This window comes from Pan troglodytes, chromosome 2 (genome assembly GCF_028858775.2).
Source record: "Pan troglodytes isolate AG18354 chromosome 2, NHGRI_mPanTro3-v2.0_pri, whole genome shotgun sequence".
Taxonomy (NCBI): Eukaryota; Metazoa; Chordata; class Mammalia; order Primates; family Hominidae; genus Pan; species Pan troglodytes.
In genome coordinates, this window is record NC_086015.1 from 165,148,919 (window position 1) to 165,174,381 (window position 25,463).

A 25,463-nucleotide genomic window follows, 5' to 3' on the forward strand; every position below is an offset into this window, starting at 1 on the left:
CTTTGAATGCAGTCTCAAGGCCAAATGGAGCTATAGCAAACCCCCTTGGAGAACTGGGCCATTTCTGGGCTTGAACCCGGGAGCAAGCTTCATGGATCAGCCACCTGGTTGTCTGCACTCTCAAAATGACCTTCCTAGGTGTTGGGCTCCATTGAGATTTTTCAAAAACTTCTATTAAATCCTGAGGCTCTTGCAGAGAGACTTGACTGTGAATGGGTGCAGGTCTTATTTGGTGGATATAAGCAGGATACTGTCTCTTCTGACATTTTGATGACATTCCTACCTGGTTTCTTCCATTGATCTTAATACTAATAAAATTTTTCTTATTATTATTATGTAATAATAATACTATTATTAACTTCATATATTAATTTACATGGGTACCTGCCATGCATGGAGGTTAGGTCTATTGTTTGAGATAGCTCATATAGCTTCCTAGAGCTAAAACTTTGAAGTTAACAATAGCTTGTTCTATTGAGGAGCTCACAAACTAAAACAAAGTTGTCAATTTTCAAAAATAAGAAACATTATAATGTCCACATAACTTGATTCTTGCGTATTTTAAAAATATTTTTCTATGTTGAGTTACTCAATAAAAATACCTAAAATTGTCTGTTGTAACTATAAATTATAATATTAAAGTATATTATTCTTTTGGTAGATTTTCAAAATTATACCTTAATTTCTCTTTCATAAGGATTTTTCAGTGAATTTGATGTTAGGAACAGAGGTTTACATAAGGTGGCAGATAAAACAAGGGAGTATTTTATTTGTTGTTTTTCTCACCAGATTCAAATGCACAAGGGTAAAACCTCACAATTTGCTAGGTGCAAATCACAAAAACAAAGGTGTCAAAAGTGAATTCATAGAAGCAAATCTATTAACCTTTTTAAATGGCAAATTGAGATAGATTACAAAACTGTTTCTCTTATTCATGTGTTAGATCTTCTGGGGCCAGTGGCATACACTAATCACTGAGATTGATCATATGGAGCCAATTTGGGGCATTTTTTTTTCCAAATAAATGTTACTAACTATTGAGTTAACATTATACAATACTTTCCTACTGTAATATTTTTGGAAACATTTCCAAGAAAATATAGTTTAATGGAAATAAACGCAAGTTTTTATATCCTTTTTGGCTAGGTGAAAATGTACAGATAATAAGGGGCAAGATTAGAATGCTCTATATAATATAACTGAAAATAATTTCAGAGAAACCTGCTTTTATATGTAGTTAAATGGGAAATTTGCAGAAATTTTAAAATAGATTCAACTATAAAGGTTTAAGAATGGATTAAATAAAATAGGTTGATCCCATGATAACCTTGGAGCAAGAGATGGTTGTAATGTGATTTATCATCAAAATCTTTGACAGCCCCAGCATTATAATTCACCAGAAAAAATAGTTGTGTAAAGGTGAGATTTGAGGATTGCTAGGAATAACTCCTCTCATGAAAATATCTTTTATAGGTGCCTAAAACTTCATTTTAGGAAGGACTATACTTTGGATCTTCAATATTTTTGTAAAGAAAGTAGTGCAGTAGGATGTCAAACAGAATTGGGTTTGAATTCAAACTCTGTCACTCACTAGATACAGCCTTAGATAAAATACCTAACCTTTCTGAGACACAATTTCTTTATTTATAAAATCAGGTTAATAATACTTAACTTCTAGCCAATTATGGAAATTAAAACTACAATAAGCTAAAACACAAAAATCCTTTCTGGAAAATAATTTTCTTCCATCATCATATAAAAAAATTCTTCAAGAGTTTATTATTTGAATGATTTCTTCCAGCTAATTAGTGGAGGGAACTGTATCCTTCTTGATCTTAATGTAGGATAGTGACCCTGAAAATTAATGTGTGTGGATGATGAGTCTAGAGGAAAAAGAAAGAATATATAAGGGCAACTTCTGATAATTTTATGATACATTTTTTAAACTTTAATACAGTAATTCCAGCTCTGAAATTTGATACTATGGAATAATTGTCAACACAAACTCTATACAATGAGATGTCTGTGCAGAATTTTTAAATAGTAACATTCATAACAAAAAAATAGAAAAAATATGTTTAAGGATAGAAAATTGTTTAAATATATCATAATACAGCCATTGTATAAAGTTTTATGCAATAATTTAAAAAGACTTACCATTGTCAGAGGAAAAGGTAATTGATGTCTATATTTACATGTATAGAAATATAAGATTGGGAAAAAGTAGAACAAAATTATCATGGACTATATGGAGAATATATTCTCATATAGAAAATATATTTTCTCATAGAATATATGTATATGTATGTATACAGAATCTCATTAATTTTATGGGAGACATTTTTTCTTACTTTTCTCTCTTCTGTGAAAAAGGCTTCTATTGCATGTACAGAAACCAAAATAAAATAATGGATGAAGCATAAATTTGTCAAAGCAAATGTCCACAGCAGTCTGTAGTCATTGTGATGTCAGAACAGTGATGGACTTACTGGCTTGACAATAGACTATATTAGTTTCTAAGCTTCATGAACTAAAATTCACCAAGTAGTTGCTGGTAAAGTAACAGTCATGTGATAGTTGCTTTTTATGTATTTTACGCATTAATACATAAAACCATAGTAGAACAAAATTCACTATGTTCAGAGCTAAGTATCACTGATAACTTGAAATAAATAGTCCATTAGATTTGAAAACAAAATTTAAAAAGTTTAAGTTAAGGCTGAAGATGTTACTCTTTTCTGAATACCATTCCTTTACTACTTGTTGGCTTAACTGAACTTGTCTTCGAACTACCTTTCCATTTTTTCACATAACATTTTCGAGGCTGTGGGAGCCACCAGCATTTTCTGGACTCAAGGCAATGGCATTACAGATGCCATAGCCACATTTCTCCACTGTGGGCTTGGAGAAAGCTAATCAACCAAATATTCCAATGTGAAATTTCTGCAATATCAGAAAAATATACAAGTCTAAAAATGAAGTATTATGTTTGAACCCTTAATTCCTTTATCTTGATAATACAATTGTCCCTTGGACAGCACAGGTTTGAACTGTGATCTACTTATAAGTGGGTTTTTTTTTCACCAAATGCAGATGGAAAATACAGTATTCATGGAATGCAAAACTGAAATATATGGAGGGCTGGCTTTTCATATTCGGGTGTTCTGCAGGGCCGACTGCAGGACTTGAATAGGCATGGATTTGTTATACATGGGAGTCCTGGACTCAATCTTCCACAAATACCAAGGGATGACGGTATATACGTCAAAATACACTGAACCCACCACATCCATGGTTTCTGCATCCAGGGATTGAACTGTGGATAGAAAATATTCAAAAATGAAAACAATAGAAAATAACAATACAACAATAAAAATAATGCAACATTTGAAGCAAAGGGCAGATCTCTTTTCTGTCCAAAATAATGGAGATAATGTGTCTCTCTAGCGTAAATGTAAAGCAGATTTGCTTGCTTTCTATTATGACACCTTGGGATTTTCCGAGCTTGATAGTTTTCTTAGGAATGAGCAAAACTAGTGCATGCAACCCACCTGAAACATTCATCTGGCTTAGTCTGTGTTGACCCGATGAGATTGGGAGGACAAAGTGAATAGATACTAAAATGAAGCTCATGCTGATTGTTGTGTTGTTTTCTGCCAATATCCATAAAATTGTTGCAGACCAATTTATGAGACTGCAAGCAGGGTAAAATCTCTGACCCTTCACATTCCTTGGTAGAAATTTAGAACTAAATTTCTCACTATCTTTAGCAACAGCACAACACCTATTGTTGCATATCTCTATGTCAATTCTTGCATGAATATTTTGATCTCATTTTCTGTTTCTTCAGACTACCTGAGGACTGTTTATAGTATGTATTACTTAGTGATGCAAAACATGCATGTATAATGTATGTATAGGTGGGTACATAAATATTGAGATTAAGATTTAAGATATAAACATTGATTCTTTGGAATGCATTTATTTTTATCAAAGAAGTACAGATCTGATACTAAGAAAAAAGGAGAAGAAATAAAAAATAAATACTGGCTACTAGTTTCCTTATTTCTTCCCTATTCTCTCTATACCTCTGATATCTTTGTATTTTTAAGTGACCTAGTTTTATTCCTTGTTAATTGTGAGGAAATAAGAGCTGTAATAAGAGCTGTGGAGACATAAGAGAAAACAGAGTAAAAGAAGAGTGGCACAGAGACAGAAAGGAAAAATCCAGAGATAAATTAAAAATTGGATTATCTCCCTTCTGTCTTCTGATGAAACTTTATTCTGCTTTCTGTACTCTGATAATGAAGTACAATTTACATGTTAACTTTTTACCAAGTTGACATTTAGAGGGCAATTTTAAGTGGATCCCTTCTGACTCAGCAACTTTCTACATTTGATAATGCTTATTGTTTTACGTACATACACAGATTATTTCTGGCTTCACATGGGAATTTCAGTTTGCCTAGATCTGAAAGGTTTTTTTTCTAGCTTAAGAGAAGCATTTTGGGAATATAAGCTGGGATCTACATTTGGAGTGTTTTGTTGTACGAAAGTGATGAAAAAGCCTTTTCTAAAACTAGGGAATATGGGAAATAAAGCTTAGAAATCAGTAAGAAAGAACTTGATCAACTGACTAGGGAGGAAAGTAGATGATAAGACAAAGGCAGAAATTAAAAATTGGGGAGGTAGATGGAATGAAGAAATTTGATAATTGGAAAATTCTAGTTTGATGATTGGATTGATTTTGATAAAATGTATAAACAATAGGTGGTGACATGACAGAATATTGTTTTGTTCATAATATTAAAGAGAAATTGGGAGGAGAAATTTATTCATAACATTAAAGAGTAACCAAGAAAAGTATTAAAAATTATGATTGGTTAACACACAGATTCAGGAAGTGGAATGCTTTTTGAGGGCAAAATGATACTTTCTCAAGAGAGAAGATGTTTCTTTCTCTTACACTGCTTTTGCGGAGTGGAAGTTGTTCCAGAGTTAGGATATTACCTGTATGAGTTTCCTGTGACTGCTGTAACAAATTGCCACAAACCTGGTGGCTTAAAACATCAGAAATTAAATCAGCAAGGCTACATTCCCTTGGAAGGTTCTGGGATAGAGTCCATTCCTTGCATCTTCTAGATATTGGTGGCCACTAGTATTCCATGACTTGTGGCCACATCACTCCAATCTTTACCTCTGTATTTACGTTGTTTTTTCCTCTGTCTGTGTTTGCATAATTCCTTCTGCCTTCCACTTATAATGATACCTGCAATGGCATTTAGGGCCCACCCAGGTAATTCAGGGCAATCTCCTCATCTAGAAACCTGGTTTTACTACATCTGCAAAACTTTCCACGTAAGATAACATTCAGGAGATCCAGGGACTACAACCTGCTACTTTAAAAGGCCACCATTGAGCCCACATCACTGCCTAACAGTGACTGGCCAAAGTGGCAGCTGGTGACTAAGAACCCAGTCATTTTTCTGTCTAATGAGCTGTGCCATCCAGAGGTCAATGCACCCTTTTATAACTTGCACCATGGACATTGTTAGAACTCAGGACTTTTGGAAAAATATTTGAAAAGTTGATAGAAATACCAGATTTTCATAAGGCAAGGTTTTACCTAGGAGGCAATCCCAAAGATGTCATTTGACTATGAGGGAACAGTGGATTCAAATGAACAGTAATTCAGAAGGAAAAAGTCTTGGAATAACAGAGAAATTTCTTTGGTTTTTTATACAAACCAAAAGAAAATACTTCTTTTGAAGTATTCATTTTTTAATTTCCCAAATGAACAGACTTCTCTCATTTATTTTTAAAGAAATATATTTGAATGAAAACATTTGATGGTAAGTATCTGCAACAGTTCATTATCTCCTCTATTAAAATAGAAGCCCTAGCTGTGTAAAACCATGGGGAACAGCAGAAACATGCTGTTTACTTTCACAGAAGTTCTTCATGGGTTAATGTAAAGAGGACTAGATTTAGAATTATGGAAAAGCAACTTAACTCGCTGTATCACTAGCTTTGATTTTGTGCAAGTCATTAAACTTCTTTGAGCTAAAGTTTCCTCTACATAATAGTAACAGTCATATCTACATCACAGGAATGCTGCTAGTGACATAGGATCATATAAAAAAACACTAAACGTGGTATCTAGAAACATAAATTTACATCGTATTCTCTTTTTTATTTTTGAGGGAGAGATGACATGTAACAAAAAGCAGAAACATACCCAGAATGAGCTGTGAGGCAGGAATTGCACAAGTAGCAATCTAATGTTGCTTTCTTTTGTCATTTATTCAAATGTTAAAAATTACAATTATTCCAAGGTATATTAGTGGATGTTAATATTTTCTTTTTATACTTACATAGCAGAATTATGCTCATTCTGCACTATTTCCTTTTTCTTTTGAATACATGGAATATGACATTTCCCTATCTTGCATGTAGTTAGGTAACAATTATACTGAATTAAGGCTAATAGAATATGGATCTAAAAGATATACGCCACTTCTAGACCTGGCCCCGAGAAATCTCTCATGAAATATTCCATGCAATGCTTGTTTCTTTGCCTGCTAGACAGATGCAGAAAATTTAATAGAAGTCTCTGAGGCCCTGGAGTAGAACAGTCCATGGGCTAAATCTAGCTAGCCTAAATGTTTTATTGGATTTAAATTTGAGACTGTATTATAAGTGTATTTTTGTAATGTTTCATTAAAACAGATGCATGTTCATTCATTAATGCTGGTTTCTTGCTACAATGGCTGAGTTGTATAGTAAGGCTGAAACTGTATGTCCACAAAGACTAACATATTTACTATCTGGTGCTTTAAGGAAAATTTGCTGATCCTTTCCCAAGAGCGTAATGGACATGCAAGATAAAGGGAGCCTACATCCCTTAATAATTGAAGAGAGCAGAATGTCCTTTATCTGTCCCTTCCCACAGCCCTGTGCTGATTCATGTTGGATTGCAATATGAGTGAGAAACTTAATTTAAGATTAAGTTTATGGTTTTTTTAAATTTCTGCAGCTAGCATTTACTTCAATGCAGAAATTAGTACTGGCAGTGGGATGATGTTATAATAAAACCTAAAATATGTGGCATGTTTAGCTGTGGTGTGATAAGTTGCACCAAAACCAATACCAGAGGCAGGCAGTATGTTTATCTGCATTATATTTGGTGAAAGCATTTTCTACAATAACTTGGAAATCAGACTTTATGCCTTCTTATGCTAGTAGATCTATGAGAAATGGATAATAATAATCAGAACATAAATGTGTGTCGGCTACTATTGCCTGTCATTGGCAAGATATTACAAAATCCAAGTGAGCTCAGGAAGGATTATGCCAATTTGCAAGCAGAGGTGAAAGGAAATAGTGTCCAGAAATTCAAGGTTTTTCAGTGCCATAAAAGTTTCCAGATCACAGATAGTCAGGGTTGTGATTTTCAAAAAGCTCTGTGCTATGAAGGCCCAAGGAGATTACTCAGTTGAACTGTGACTCAGCTCTGCAGCAAATTAGATCAATAGTGTTACATTCTAACTGAAGATTATTGTTTCAGATAGTCTCAAGGTAGTCACCATTAAATTGAAAGAGATGGGCATCTGAATGGAGTAATGAAGCAAAGGAATAAAGAATATTTGAGAATTATACTTAATGAAAGAAACTTGAATGTGGTTACCAGGTTATAGAGCTGATTGGAAGCAATTACATCAGGGGCCTACTAAGTTTTTGAGATAACTATGTTTCCCAGGAAATGTGTAAACGTTGACTAGCAAACAAACAAAAAACAAAAAATGCATTGCAAGCTTTAAAACCATTCCCTGTGGGAAGAAGGCAGGAGGAGCCCTATAGTCCTTAAGGATGGGTGTAATTTCCTAAAGCCTTTCAGGTGTGACCATGAAGATTTCAGGTAAGAAGGATCCACCTTGGGTCAGAGTTATGGACCATAGAGAGCAGTGACGAAGGCATTTCTCTCAGCATGCAGAATCATCAGGGATCTTCCTACATCTCCATGTTGGAGGGCCTCCTCAATGTTAGCCGGTATCACTATCAGTCTATGTCAGTCAGTATCACTGCAGACTACTGACTGATGCATTTTTTTTCCGTTCATTGAGGTTATTCTACATTTGTTCCACTGCTATATATTGGGTTGATGACAGGGGCAGGAGGAAGAGTTGGAGGGCAGATACTTATTTTTTTTTAATTGACAAGTCACTGAATGATGAGGAATCACAGATGAAACTTTGCAATTTCTTCAAAGGGAGGAATAACAAGCATATTCAATGACAATAACAATGGTCTGAGTCAGAGATAACTCTAGGTTTTCACCAAACTTCATTTCTCTTTCCTCCGGGCAACTAGCTAAACTGTATTTCTCTGAAACCTTGTATTGAAATGGAGCCACCTGACTGAATTCTGGCCAATGGTACGTGGATGGAATTCATGTATGTTCCTTCCAGACTGTCCCTACATTCTTTGCGCCTCCTCCCTCCATCTACTCTCTCTCTCTCTTTTTTTTTTTTTTTTGTTTCCTGCTAGCCATTAAGGAGGTATGTAGATCTTCAGAATGGTGACAGAACAGGAAGAAAACCTCCTGGGTTACTGAAACACTGCATAGTGCAATATCCCCCAAAATTGCACTGGAATGTGATATGAGTCAGAAATTAACTCAGTGACTTAATTAAGCCACCAAAATATCCAGATGTATTTTACTCCAGCTAGTATTTGTTCTTACAAATGAAATTTCATGAGTTTTCGCCCATGAGTTTATTTTTGCATTTTTACTGTTCTCTGTTTTGTCTCTTGCTGTGTAATTATATGACAGCTTTCCTCACTTTGCTGAACAATTTGCAAATTTTCATAGACCTCTTTCTTAGAACTTTTACCTTTGTTGTTCTCTATGTTTTATATTCAGTCTCACTTCTAAATACATTATTCAAAGAACAAAATAGAGTAAACATCATATAAAAAATTATGTTCCCTTGAACATAGACTATTTCAGGTTCCATTTTAAAATATTTGTTTAGGGTAGTTTTATAGATTTGTTATCTAAAAGACATATCACAAGTCTTTAGATATATGGCCTAAAAGTCAGGATTATCTCTTCTCAGTATTGGCACATATGAACTTGTTTTAGCTTTATTTCCATTTGAGTCTGCCTTTTCAACATTCTCGTCCTTTTTCTGTATTTCTTAGCTTTGTAAATAGTTTTTCCTCTTCTGAACTCCTGCATTCTTGAGGAGAAAAATAAATTCCAGTAGAGCAATTTCTCATGAGTATTTCCCCAGTAAATATTTTAAAATATTATAGTAGTCAATCTCTTTCCAAAAAATTGCATCTTTTTATTTTTTCCTTTCTTTCTTTGACTTAATAAAAGGTAAACATTGAAAGTGCAACAGTTTTGTGTAGAGTTTAAAGATTCTAGAGCACCGTTATGTGAAGATGAGTTTCTTAATGATGGGCTCAAAAGGCAATTAAAATTTTTATTAGGATATAATTTTTAATAACATATTTTTTCTCTCCAATCTCAAAATCTAGTCTTCTGTCTGAGAAATCTTACGATTTTTTTTTTTTTTTTTGGACAGAGTCTTGCTCTGTCACCCAGGCTAGAGTGTAGTGGCACAATCTTGGCTCACTGCAACCTCTGCATCCTGGGTTCAAGTGATTCTTATACCTTCATACCTCAGCATCCCGAGTGGCCAGGATCACAGGCCTGTGTCACCATGGCCAGCTAATTCTGGTATTTTTTTGGTAGAGACTAGATTTTGCAATGGTCTTGAATTCCAGGCTGGTCTTGAATTCCTGGCCTCAGGTAATCCGCCTGTCTCAGCCTCCCAAAGTTCTGGGATTACAAGCGTGAGACACCGTGCCCAGCCTCTTACGATTTTTTGATAGCATAAGTTTAACCGGATGTAAACCCAGAACAACTTCTCTAACATGCTTACTAAATAAACCTCTTTATTACACTTACTACACCAGATTTATTGTGAAACTAAATAATGTGAAAGACAGAGAAAAATTATTGAACTGTTTTTGGATTGAGCACAGTGGTGGAGTGAACAACACTAATGAGAATGTTTAATTTCTCAAAATTAAGCCCTTTTAAAATTACTATAGTGAATGGATTGTACATTTAGAAATGTTCACGTAAGCATATTTATTTTGACAATTTGCTAAAAATAGGACTTACAAACACTATTATAAGATATACAACATATAAATAAAATATTATCATAATGAATATAGATGTGACAACATATTTTGGAATATGTGAATTTTTTTAAATTTAAAATCTAAAAATCTGAAAAGAACATTTAGAGAGATCTCTCACTAGCTGTTTGATCATTCAATTATTTTGCCTTTAATCTTATTTAGATAATGGATACATTGATTATATTATTCAATATCCTTTAATTTTAAAATTTTTACAAAGTTTTAAAATTTTATTGTCTATGATTTCAAATTATACACTACAAAATTCTATATGGAATTTTACTTATATATTTTTTAAAGTTTTTATTTTAAAATAGTATAGGCTTTCAAAGGGTAGGACAATTTTGACAGAGCTTTTGCATTTGGCCTATAAATTCCTTTGCACTGTGACAGCTTATTTTCTAATATTGTTAAACATATGTCTATACCCTGATCCAGCAATTCCATGCCTGTGTATTTACCCAAATGAATTAAAATATATGTCTCCAGAAATATTGCACAAATATGTTTCTAACCTCTATATTCATAATAGTAAAGCACTGGAAAAATTCAAACCTCTATTAAGAGAATGAATATATTGTGGTATATTCATAAATAGAACATCACTCAACAATAAAAAATAACTCACTATTTATATATGTAACAACATCTCACAAATATTATTTTATTACTAATATAAATGTATTATTAATTCTTGTCAGTAGGTTGAAATTGGCAACAGTGTAAGTACTTACACCATAGAAATCGACAAACTCTGCAAATCAGGGCTTCCATCCTCCTTAACTCTCTAGGAACTGGTGATTAAACATTTACTAGCACACAACTACATATTAGCTCATTTAGGAACACAAGACATGTAAGCAGTGGATCCAGGATTTAAACCAAAGGGCAGCAAACTGTAAAGGGCTAGTTAGTTAGTAAATATATTTGACTTCGTGGATTATACTGTCTCTGTTGCAGTGACTCTACTCTGCGTTTGTAGGGAGACAGCAGCCATAGATAGATAACACTGAAACAAATGTACAAGGCTGTGTTCAATACAACTTTACTTATAAAAATGGACAGCTGGCTAGAATTGGCATGTGGGCCATAGTTTGCTGATTCCTGATCTGAACTAAAGCAATCTGACTTCTGAGTTGGCTTTCTGAACCATCATACCAGTAGTTTGCATCCTCCATGAGTATTGGAGCCTCTTCAGAAAATATTTTGTAACTATTAATGACCAGTTTCTACCCTAGAACAATTTACTCAGATCTCTGTATGTGGGCCTGGTCCTCAGGAGTTTTTTAAGCTTTTTGGGTAACTCAGATGTATGGTCAGTGTTAAAAAATCATTGTCCTACATTATGTTGCCTCCAAGCAAGCAGGAAACGATGTCCTCCTTATTCTCTTGATGAAAAAGTAAGATAGAGCTGTTTGAAGCAAAGGTGATGGCACCTTAGGCAGGGCTGCAATAGGGGTCTTTAGAGGCTCTCAACACAGTTGTTGTACTTATTTGCGTCACTCCACAAAATGTAACAGAAAAATTTTATTTTCAAAATGACACAAAACCTAAAGATATGTTGAAATTAAAATACCTTCTATCTAGATCTTTGATTACAAAATTATGGTTAAATTCCTTAAAACTGCAATTTTCTAAGTTTGTGCCCTAAGTTTAGGTTGCTTAGTAAGGAACTGAGAATTCTTCCTAAGATATTATGTATCACTTCCAGAAAGTTCAGAAACCTACCAGGAACAAAATTCTACCTAATTCTCTGTGTCAATGCAAACAAAGCTATTTTCAGGCTGTGCATATTGGGAAAGTTGAGTTATCTTCATCTTCCCTGTTATTACATCTAGGTACCCCCACCATGATTGCCTTTTGTGTTCCTGATTATTTATAGCCAATTTCGGGGACAAGTTTTGTTTTAAATCTTAATTGGTTTAAATCACCCCAGGAGGGGTAATGCCAGCCTGTAGTCCTAGCTACTTGGTAGGCTGAGGCGGGAGGATCACTTGAGCCCAGGAGTTTGAGGCTGCAGTGAGCCATAATTGTACCACTGTACTCCAGACTAGGTGACAGAGCGAAAACCCAACTCTGAAAAAAAAATCTTAAATTTCCAGATCATTATCCTTTGAGTAATCTCACTTTGCAAGTGGCCACAGCTAGGGCAGTTATCAAGCTCCTTGTCAAGCCTTAAAACCTGTAGTGTTTGGTTGTTTAGATAACATTGTGTTGTGCATGTCCTAGCAGGATCTGAAAGTTTTTCAAAGCTAAAACTATTATGAGAACTTATTGTTGGTAACTTTGCTTTGCTTGTCATAAATTTGGGCAAATCAGTGCCCATTACTTCTCTGAGTGGGATTTCCTCAGATTTATATTCAGGATGAAAATGTCATCCGAGATGACTGTGAGTGAGCTGCTTAGGTTTAAGTACATTCCAGCCACTCTTCTGTTAGCACTTACAAGTGGGCTTGGTAAATTACTTTGCAGGGTCAGTAGAATGCTAACATGCTGGAAACTGAAGGCTAAAAATGACTTATCTGAAGAAGTATGCACAAATAACAATTGTCACTGGAGACAAAGACAAGAAAGTTATCCCTAGAATTTGCTACATAAATAGCACATTGACAAATACGTATCTATATGGTGCCAAACTTCCTAATGAAAATGGAAAATTTTCGTCAAATATTTGATATTTCTATGATTAAAAAGTGCATAAACTAAAAAGACACTGTCATACCCATATCATAAAACAAAAAGTTGGATTAGTAAGGCTAGCAGATGGTGTATTGTCATCTCTACATTGAGCTACTGACTAAACTAAAAGTCTATGAAAAGAACAGCTTATAAGTCGGTTCATTTCCATTTGAATTGGGCACATTGTATTTTTAAAGCTACTGTATTAAGATTATTTTAGTTTCATGTATATACAGTGAAGTACAAAATGTTAATTATGCCCCTTGGTTTTGCCCATTTAATCACCAATAAAATGAAGATAAAAAACACTACCAGCAATCCAGAAGCTCCCAGATGCACTTTTGCTATTTCCCAAAGATAACCATTATTCTGAGTTTATCAATTATTTTGTCTTAACTTTTACTTCCTTTTAAAGAGACAGAATCTCGCTCTGTTTCCCTGGCTGGAGTGCAGGAGTACAGTGGCACAATCATAGCTCACTGCAGCCTCCAGCTCCTGGGCTCAGCCAATCCCCCCATCTAAGCCTCACTAGTAGCCGGGACTACATGTGTGCACCCCTATGCCTAGCTAATTTTTTATTTTTGTAGAGATGAGGTCTTGCTGTGTTGCCCAGGCTGTTCTTGAACTCCCGGGCTTAATTGATTCTTCTGCCTTGGACTTCTAAACTGCTGGAATAACAGACATGAGCCACCAGGCCCAGCCTCAATTTTTACTTTAAATGATTGGAATGAGATACACTCTTTGTTGTTTGGTTTCTTACATGTCTATGAGATTCATCCATCTATGTTATGGTGTATAGCATTGTTCATTCTTTTTATGTATTTACTGTGGTAAAAAAACACAACATGAAATCTACCCTAATATATATTAAGTATACACTACTCTATTGTTAACTATATATGCATTGTTGTACAGAGAATTTCTAGAATTATTTTATCTTGAATAACTAAAACTCTATACTCATTGAAGAGCAACTCACTATTTTCTCCTCCTCCCATCCTCTGACAACTACCACTCCACTTTCTGCTTCTGAGTTTGACTACTTTAGGTATCTCATATAAGTGGAAACATGTAGTATTTGTCTTACTGTGACTGGCTTATTTTACTTCCCATGATGTCCTCAAAGTTTATTCACATTGCGGCATGTGGCAGGGTGTTCTTAATTTTTAAGCCTGCATAATATTCTATTGCATATATATACCTTTTTTTTTTTATTATTGATTTAACCTTCAGTAGACATTTAGGTTGTTTTCCCCTCTTGGCTGTTTTGAATACTGCTTCAACTATGTGCAAATGTCTCTTTGAAATCTTGATCTCAATTATTTTCGATAAGTACCTAGGTGTTGGATTGCTAGATCAATATTTTGAGGAACCTCCATACTATTTTTCATATTGGTTGCATCATTGTACATTCCCACCAACATGGCCCAAGGATTCCAGTTTATCCACATTCTCTCCAACACTTGTTATTTTCTATTATTTTAATAATGGCCATTCTACCAGGTATGAAGTAATATGGTGGTTTTAATTTGCATTTCTCTGATAATTAGTGATGTGGAGCCTCTTTTAATATACTTGTTGATAATTTATATGTCTTCTTTGAAGAAATGTCAATTCAAGTCCTTCATCCATTAAAAAAATTGGGTTCTTTATATATCTTGGATAGTAATTCCTTATCAGATATATGATTTGCCAATATTTCATCTTATTTTGTACTTTGCTTTTTTTCCTTTGCTGATTGTTTTGTTTTCTATGCAGAAGCTTTTTTAGCTTTATGTAGCCCCACTTGTCTATTTTTGCTTTGTTTGCCCATGTTTTTGGTTTTGTATCCAAGAAACCATTGCCAAGACCAAAGTTATGAGTTTTCCTCTTGTTCTAGGAGTTTCATGGTTTCAGGTCTTATGTGTAAGTCTTTAATTCATTTTAAATTTCAGTTTGGTGTGTGGTCCAATTTCCATTTTTTTGTATTGTATATCCAGTTTTCCCATTATCATTATTAAAGAGACTATCCTTTTTCATTTGTGTATTATTGGCACCATTGTGGAAGATCATCTGACAGTATATGCATGGGTTTATTTATAGGATATCTATTCTCTTCCCTTGGTCTGTATTTCTGCCTTTATGCCAGTACTACACTGCTTTGATTATTGTAGCTTTGCCATATGTTTTGAAGTAGGAAGTGTGATGCCTCCAGCTGTACTTCCTCAATATTATTTTGGCTATTCAGAGTCTTTGGTGGTTACACAAAAATTTTATTATTGGTTTTCTATTTTTATAAAAATGACACTGGAATTTTAATATGGATTTCATGGAATCCATTGTTTTGGGTAGTGTGGAGATTTTAACAGTATTAATCTTTCCAATCCGTGAATACAGGACTTTGTGTTTATATTTATGTCTTCTTTAATTATTTTAGCAATGTTTTGTAGTTTTTAGTGTATGAGTCTTTTGCTTCCTTGAGTAAGCGCTCCCCTGTCCTATTTTGGTTATTTGAATGATTTATATTTTTTCATCCACCTGTTCTCAGCCTGTGTGTGTCCTTAAATCTAAAGTGAGTAGCTTGTAGATAGTATATAGTTGAATCTTGTTTCTTTGTTAATGTACTCAGCCACTCTAAATCTTTTATTGGAGAGTTTAATATTTACATAGAGAAAGGCTTACTATCATCATTTTATTAACTATATTTGGTATGTCTTTTGGTTTTTCTGTCTTTATCTTCCACTCTTGCTGACTTCATTTGTTTTATGTTGATTTTTTGTTGTTTTTGTTGGGATGTGCTTTAATTCCTTTCTAATTTTATTTTGTGTATCTTCTATAGATTGTTATTTGAGGTTACTATGGAGCTTACATAAACTATCTTACAGTAATATATTTCAAGCTAATAACATCTTAACTTTAATCACATACAAAAACTCTACTCTTTTTATTCTCTCTCACCACACATATACTTTATTTTGTGGATGAAACAAATTATATATTTTTATAAATTTTGTATATTTTCTAGTTAAAGTTAATTTTTATATTTTTGTCTTTTAACTTCTATACTAGAAATGGTTTACTCACCATTATTACAGTATTACAGCATTCTGTATTTGTATATTTACCTTTACCACTGAATATTATACTTTCATAAAGTTTTGTGTTGCTGTCTGGTGTCTTTTCATCTCAACTTGAAGGTCTTCCCTTTGCATTTCTTAAGAGCCAGATCAAGTGATGATTAACTTCCCCAGTGTTTATTTATCTGGGAAAGTTTTTATTTCTCCTTCACTTTTGAAGGACACTTGTGTTGCATGTGGTATTCTTGGTTGGCAGCTTTTTTATTTCAGCACTTTGAATATATCATCCCACTCCTTCTGGCCTGCAATGTTTCTGGTCAGAAAGCCATCGATAGTCTGAATTTGCCTCCCTTGTATGTGATGTCACTTTTTTCTTGCTGCTTTAAAAATTATCTCTTTGTTCTTTGACTTTTGACAATTTGGTTATGATGTATCTTGTGTGAGGATACATTATAATCCTTGAGTTCATCTTTGTTGGAAGGTCATAATGATAAAGGGATCAATTCATCAAGAACATATAATAATTTTATGTATATATGCACCCAACATTGGAGCACTTAAAATGAAACACATATTAACAACACTGAAGGGAGAAGTTGATAATAATTCAGTAATATTAAGGGTCTTCAATAGCCCACCTTCACCAATGGATAGATCATCTAGACAGAAAATTAATAAGAAAACAGTAGATTTAAGCCATACTATAGATCAGTTGGGCCTACTAGACATATACATAAACATCAATTGCATCCAACAACAGAATACACAATTTTTAAAATAGCATATGGAACACTCCCCAGGATAGATTATATGTTAGGTCAAAAAACAAGTAAGTCTTCACAAACTTAAGATTAAAATCATCCCAACTATGTTTTCCTACCACAATAGTATGAAACTAGAAATAACAGAAGGAAAATTGGAACATTCACAAATATGTGGACAATAACTATTAGATTTCTGAATAACCAAAGGGCCCAAAGTAATCAATAGCGAAGTAAAATAATACCTTGGAAGAAACAAAAATTTTGTTGGACTTCTTGAATCATCATGTCCATTTCTTTCCCCAGATTCGGAAAGTTTGTTTAACAATTGATATGGTTAGGCTTTACATCCTCACATCTCATCTTGAATTATAATCCACGTAATCCCCATGTGTCGAGAGAGACCAGGTGGAGGTAATTGAATCATGGACATGGTTTCCCCCATGCTGTTCTCGTGGTAGTGAGTTCTCATGAGACCTGATGTTTTCATAAGGGGTTCTTCCCCCTTAGCTTGCCACTTCTCCTTCCTGCTGCCTTGTGAAGAAGGTACCTTGCTTCCTCTTCACCTTCTGCCATGATTGTAAGTTTCTGAGGCCTCCCTAGCCATGCTGAACTATGAGACAACTAAACCTCTTTCCTTTTTAAATTACCCAGTCTTGGGCAGTTTTTTAATAGCAGTATGAAAATATACTAATACAACAATTATTTATTTAAATAAGCTTCCTGCTTCATTCTGTCTTCTTCTGGGAATCCCATACTCACCAATACTGTATATTGGTCAACTTCATGGTGTTCCATAAGCCCTGTAGGCTTTTTTATTATTATTTCTCGTCTGATGCAATGATTTCAAATGACGTTATCTTCAATTTCACCGATTCATTTGTCTTCTTGATTAAGTCTGCTGTTGAACCCCTTCAGGGAGTTTTTCAATTCAGTTCTTATAGTCTTAAGCCACACATTTCTATTTGGTTCATTTTAATATTTTAAAAATATTTTCTGTGTCTTTGTTCTTGCATTGTTTTCCTGAGCATGTTGATAGTCTTTATGATGGTTATGTTGAATTTTTTGTTAGGTGATTCATAAACATACATTTTTTAGACTGGGATTCTGGGAGTTTATTTTATATTTTTGCTTGTGCCATGCCTTCCTATTTTTTCATGTGCCTAATAAGTTTGTGTTAAAATCTGTGCATTTTAAAAAATAGCCACCTGTCCCATTTTTTTGTAGGCTAGCTTCATTGAGGGAAAGGCATTCACTAATCAGTCCTGATAGGGAGTCTTAGGGTGTCTCAGACCTTTTCTGTGAATGTATTTCCTCTAGAATTGCATATGCAATTTCCCAATTAGAAGAATGTGCTGGTTTATTTTCAGGGGCTCATAATATTTTTCCCTCTCCTGTTTTCTGTGGCATTCCAGGTTCTCTGGAACTGCCATAAGCTGCCCTGCTGTCTTTTGTTCTTAGCGGCCCCAGGCTTCTAGATTATGCTGGATTTTGTCAGCACCCTTAATTGGGCAAGAGTCCTGTAGGAACTCCCTCTGCCCAAAAGGCTAAACACTGGACACATACTCCAACTCTTTCTTTCACTAGGGAGAAGCCAGGAATTGAGGATTTCTCCTGCTTGTTTTGCACTGAGCCAGTGGGGGCAGTTTTTTAAAATTTAATTATTATTTTTAATATTTATTTATGTATTTTTGAAATGGAGTTTCACTCTTGTTACCTAGGTTAGAGTGCAGTGGTGTGATCATGGCTCACTACAATCTCTGGCTCCCGGGTTCAAGTGATTCTTCTGCTTCAACCTCCCGAGTGTCTGGGATTACAGGTGTCCACCCACATGCCCAGCTAATTTTTTTATTTTTTAAATTTTTTTAGTAGAGATGGGGTTTCACCATGTTGGCATGGCTGGTCTAGAACTCCTGAACTCAGGTGATCCACCCGCCTCAGCCTCCCAAAGTGCTGGGATTACATGTGTGTGCCACCGTGCCTGGCCTTAAACTTAATTTTTAATTTCATCATTATTATTATTTTACATTTTAGATTCAGAGGGTGCTTGTACAGGTTTGTTACATGGATATATTATGTAATGCTGGGGTTTGGGTTTCTATGGAACCCATCATCCAAGTAGTGAACATAATATTCAAGAGATAGATTTTCTACTCTTGCTTTCTCCTCCTGATTTTGACATACCTGGTGTCTATTGTTTTTATCTTTATGTCCATGTGTACCCATTGTTTAGCTCCCAATTATAAGTGAGAACATGCATTATTTGATTTTCTGCTTCTGTGATAATTCATTTAGGATAATGACCTCCAGCTGCATCCATGTTGTTGCAAAGGACAAAATTTTATCCGTTGTAATGGCTGTGTAGTGTTCCATGGTATTTCTGTACCACATTTTCTTTGTTCAATCTACTGTTTATGGGCACTTGGTTGAGTCCATGACTTTGCTCTTGTGAATTGTGCTATGATAAACATACAAGTAGAGGTATCTTACGAATATAACTTTTTCTTTTTCTTTGGGTAGATACCCAGTAGAGGGATTGCTGGGGTGAATGGTAGTCTTCAGTTCTATGGAAATCTTCATAATGTTTTCCACAGGGACTGAACTACTTTACGTTCCCACCAACATTGTACAAGCATTCCCTTTTCTTTGCACCCTCAACAACATCTTTTTTTTTTTTTTTTGCTTTTTATAACAGCCATTCTGACTGGTGTGAGATGGCATCTCCATTGTGGTTTTAATTTGCATTTCTTTGATGATTAGTGAAGTTGAACATTTTTTCATATGTTTTTTGGCTGCTTGTATGTCTTTTTTTGAGAAGTGACTGTTCATGTCTTATGCCAATTTAATGAAGTTGATTTTTTCCTGTTGGTTTGAGTTTCTTATAGCTTCTGTATAGTCCTTTGTAGGATGCATAGTTTGCAAATATTTTTTCTCATTCTCGAGGTTGTCTGTTTACCCTGTTCATTGCTTCTTTTGCTGTGCAGAAGCCTGTTAGCTTTTTTAGTCCTATTTGTCTATTTTTGATTTTGTTGCATTTGCTTTTGAGGCCTTAGTCATAAATTCTTTGCTTAAGCCAATGACCAGAAGAGATTTTCCTGTGTTTTTGCCTAGGATTTTTATAGTATGAGGTACAAATTTTAAATCTTTAATCAATATCGAATTAACATTTGTATATGGTGAGAAGTAGGGATCCAGTTTCCATCTTCTGCATATGGCTAGTCAGTCATCCCAGAACCGTTGATTGAATAGGGTTCCCTTTCCCCATTGTTTAGTTTTTCAACTTTGTCAAAGATAAGTCTCTTGTTGGTGTATGGGTCTATTTCTGCATTCTCTATGCAGTTCCTTTGATCTATGTGTTTACATATTTGTACCAGTACCATGCTATTTTGGTTACTATCACCCTGTAGTATAGTTTGAAGTTGAGTACTGTAATGCCTCTGGCTTTGCTTTTTTTTTTTTTTTTTTTTTTTTTTTTGCTTAGGATTGCTTTGGCTATCTGGACTCTTTTTTGGTTCCATATGAATTTTAGAGTAGTATTTCTAATTTTCTGATAAATGGCATTGGTAATTGATGGGAATTGCTTTGAATCTATAGATAGCTTTGGGCAGTATGGCAGTTTAATGATTCTAATCCACAAGCATGGAACCTTTTCCCTTTGTTTGTGTCATCTGTGATTTCTTTTAGCAGTGTTTTATAGTTCTCATTGTAGAGTTCTTCACTTCCTTGGTTAGATGTATTCTTAGGTGTTTTGTTTTTGTTTGTGTGTGGCTATTGCAAATGGGATTGCATTATTGATTTGGCTCTCAACTTTTACTGTATTGATGTATAGAAATGCTACTTATTTTTATACATTAATTTTGTATTCCAAAACTTCACTAGTTGTTTATCAGGTCTAAAAGTCTTTTGAAGGAATCTTCTTGGTTTTCTAGGTATAGAATAATTTGATCAGTGAACAGAGATAATTTGACTTCCTCTTTTCCTATTTCATTTCTTTCATTTCTTTCTCTTGCCTAATTGCTCCAGTTAGGACTTCCAGTATTATGATGAGTAAGAGTGGTGACAGTGGAAATTCTTGCCTTGTTCCAGTTCTCAGAGGTAGCGCTTTCAACTTTTGCCCATTCAGTGTGGTGTTGGCTGTGGGTTGTCGTAGATAGCTCTTATTATTTTGAGGTATGCCTGGTTTCTGTATCTGCCAGATCACGTCCCATTTTTATTGGACTTTAGCATTTTTCTCATCTATTTATATAATTAGGAAATTAATTTTTTGTGATGTTATTTTTCTTACCTTTTAAATTTTTCTTTTGAGTTTCCTCATGGTAGATATTTTTTCAACACAGATTTTTTTAAATTATGTAATTTATTTATACATTTTTCTTTATGACTTTTGAAGTTTTTGTTATTTAGAAAAGTACTACTCACTGAAAAGATAAATAAACTGTACAAAACAAAAATTTCATATTTTAATCTAGAACTTTTGTGGTTTCATTCTTTTGGTTTAAATTTTAATTCATCTAAAATATATTTGGGTTTAAGAAGTGAGATAGATTTCAGGTTTTTTTCTAAGTGGTTATTGCTTTGTCCAAACACCATTTATGAAACAGTGTATCTTTTCTAGCTGATTTAAAATTTTAACTGTCTTAATTAAATATATTAGAGTTTATTTTCAAATAGCATATTATGTTTCATTTGATGTATATGACTTTGTATTCCACAACTTTAGAGCATTAGTGATTAAGATTAATGATATGTTTTAACATCTGGTAGTGCTAGTTTTCCCACAGTCTCCCTTTAGAGTTTTTCTAGCTAATCTTTCATGTTCATTTTTCACACAAATTTAGAGTCAGCCTGTCTAGGAAAATAAAAAGTCTTAATGGCATTTTCATTGTGATTCCATTAAAATGTCATATTCACAGATTGAAAAACAAAAAGTTAACATTTTTATGATGGGGAGTTTATCAAGAAACATGATATGTCTTTTCATTTCTTCAATTCTTCTATTTGGCAGTGTTTTTAAAGCACTCTTAGATCTTGCTTATTTTCTATTAGATTTATTTTTAAGGGTGTTATCTCTCTTTTGCTATTTTTAAAATTATATTATCTGGTTGATATTTGTGTTAAGAAAAATGATTGATTTTCTAATAATTTTGCATTGAGACATTTTATTACATTCTCTTATTTATAATAATATTTCTGAGTTGTTATTTGTTTTTAATGGTAGTTTATATACAAAAATTTTGAATTCTCAGAGTATATATTTTATTTGATCTTTAGCATGTCATATTTTCATTATAGTAATCTATCATTTTCTTTCCAATTTTTATGCCATTTATTTTTTGATCTAATTGTCCTGTCTGCCATCTCCAGTTGAAAAGAAATACCATATAAAAAATGGAAGCCCTCAAAGATGATTCTTGAGTCGAAAAGAAATAAAAAAATTGTTGTTAGAGAATAGTTAGGAAAAATATATACAGTTAAATTGTGTGTCAGACCCTTAGAGGTATAACCAAACTATTGATCAGAAAAGAAAAAAGTTAAAATCTGAAATACCTAATTTATTCTTATCTTTGTTTATACTTCTTTAAAAATATAAGTAACATAAATGTTATTGAAAAGTAAAATAAACTAAAATAAAGCAGAGTAAAGAAATTAGAAATAAAATATTGACGTAGAAAAGAAACACCGTTGAATAAATACAGATGCATATTTTTTAAACTAATGATTATATTAGTTAATATATTTAATGAAAATATGCCTGAAATATTACCAAAATCAAGCACTTATGTAGAACTTTCTGTGTGACAGGTAGTCTCCTATATCTTGACACATAGTTACTCATTAGCTTCTCACAAAAACCATTACAAGTAGGTACTTAATAATCCTCATTTTACAACGATGGAAACAAAGAGATTAAATAATTCGTTCAGTATTGAACAGTCAATAAGAGGCAGTGCTTGATATCAAACTCAGGTAATCTGACTCAAGAATTTATGTGCTATACCATTTTGATGTATGGTCACTCAAACTTGTATATCCTGTCCCTACTAAACAGAATAAAATTATGATAATTTTAACATTTTTTAATATAAAATTTAAAATAAAAAATTTTAAACTATCAAGTATTTAATGTGAATGCTGGATATTTCTTGCAATCAGTTACACTATTGATCATATGGTGGGTTGGATGTGTTCATGATGGAACAGACGCAATCCTATTTGCAAACATGACATAGATTCAGAAGCACTGATGAAGGTGTTGGGGCCTAATTCTAACACAATCATAACAGCTGAGTATCATTCATATTCTTTTCCACATTAATTAAAGTTGCAGGTATAATTTATTTTTACTCTATGAAAGAGTTCACCTTTGAAAGAAAAAGAACTTTATGGAAAGGTTGGCTCTCTCTTTTGTAAAGTCAACAGCCTTATCCTAGTACCATGGAGAAGTTAATGGGAAAAATATGAAGATGTGATTTTAATGTGAAGGTCCGAATGAGGGAGTGGAGATCCAGACTCTCCTGGGATAGAGAGTCTTTTCCTGTGGGGCTTTATGGCACTTTGCTACTGCTATCAAGCTTTAAATACAAATTTCATAGTGATCTTTTAAACACAAAAATAGTTCTTTGTCATCATTTCCCCATTTCTTTTTCCTTCTTTTGTCACACTTTCATGTTAAACTGCTTCTGTGTATCTTTGAAATCTCCAAAGAAATCACCTCTGCACCATAGCCTTCAGCAAATGCTGCTGGAGGAGGCTGGAATGGATGTAAAGGAGCAGTATGTTTTCCCCAAACACTGTGAAAGTGTACAGCTTTAGCAGCTACAGAATCAGCTACATTCAACATCAGAATATAAAAGGATATGAGATGACTTTTTTCTAAAAATGAAAATAATTTTAAAAATCACTGAGCATTTTCAAAACACACACACACACACATTATAAATACCTACTGTAAGTGTGAATGCTTATTATTTTGTCATATTAACTTTGAGATTTTTATGCCTTACAATAAAAGCATTATATTTTGTCATCCTCTCTTCTTACTATCTTCTGTTTTTCTATTTCCTTTTTATCTGTTATACCTTTTCATTTCATTTTGTTGAGTCTTGAGAATGTAGAAATTAACTAAAGTCTGCCATACTGGATTGGAGGATAGGCAACTTTTGAGCATTTTGACAAGCAAATTTCTTTCAAAGAGAAATTGCTATTGCATATGAAAATATCTTTTATTTAAAACAGTAATGTAATAAAATCAATACAGGCATATCTCAGAGATGATCTGGGTTCAGTTCCAGACAACTGCAATAAAGTGCATATTGCAATAAAGTGAGTCACACATATTTTTTGATTTTCTGGCACATGTAAGTAATGATCACACTATATTGTAGTCTATTTAGTTTGCAATAGCACCATGATGTCATGCATAAAAAATGTACATGCATTAATTTAAAAAGCATTTTATTGCTAAAAATGCTAACAATAATTTGATCCTTCAGTGAATCATAATCTTTTTGCTGGTGGACGGTCTTGCCTCATTTGATGTTGATGGCTGCTGACTGATCATGTGGTGGTTGCTAAAGATTGGGGTGACTGTGGCAGTTTCTTAAGCCAACAATGAAATTTGCTGCATTGATTTACTCTTTCTCTTACTAAAGATTTCTCTGTAGCATGACATGCCATTTCATAGCATTTTACACATAGTAGAACTTCTTTCAAAATTGGAGCCAATCCTCTCAAACCCTGCCATTGCTTTTACAGCTAAGTTTATATAATATTCTAAATCCTTTGTTGTCAGTTCCACAGTGCTCACAGTGTCTTTACCAGCAGTCGATTCCATTGCAGGAAACCACTTTCTTTGCCCATCGGTAAGAAGCAATTCTTCATCCATTCAAATTTTATCATGAGACTGCAGTTATTCAGTCACATCTTTAGGCTTTACTACTAATTATAGTTTTCTTGCTATTTCTACCACATTTGCAGTGATTTCCTCCACTGAAGTCTTAACCTCATCAAAGTTTTCCATGAGTGTTGGAATCAACTTCTTTCAAACTCCTGATCATGTTTATATTTTGACCTCCTCTTATGAATCAAAAGTGTTCTTAATGGCATCAAGGATAATAAATCTTTTCCAGAAGGTTTTCAAGTTACTTTTCCCAGATCCATCAGAGGAATTACCATCTATAATAGTGATAGTCATATAAAATGTGTCCCCTTAATAATAAAACTTGAAAGTCAAAATTACTCTTTGACTTGTGGGCTGCAAAATAAGTATTAGCAGGAATGCAAACAACACTAATCCCCTTGTACATCTCCGTCAGTGTTCTTGGATGACCTGGTGCATTGTCAAGTGAGCAGTAATATTTTGAAAGGAAACTTTTTCTGAGCAATAGTTCTCAACAATAGGCTTAAAGTATTAAATAAACTGCTATAAACAGATGTGTTGTCATTCAGACTTTGTTGTTTTATTTATAGAGCACAGAGTGAATTTAATGTAATTCTTAAGGGCCCTAAGGTTTTGGGGGTGGTAAATTAGCATTGGTTTCCATCTAAAGTTACTAGCTGTATTAGCCCCTAACATGAGAGTTAGACTGTACTTTGAAACTTTGAAGCCAGACATTGACTTCTGCTCTCTAGCTATGAAAGTTCTAGAAGGCATCTTCTTTTAAAAGAAGGTGGTTTTGTCTACACTGATAATCTTTTGTTTAGTGTAGCCACATTCAGTAATAGATAGCTAGGTTTACTGGATAAT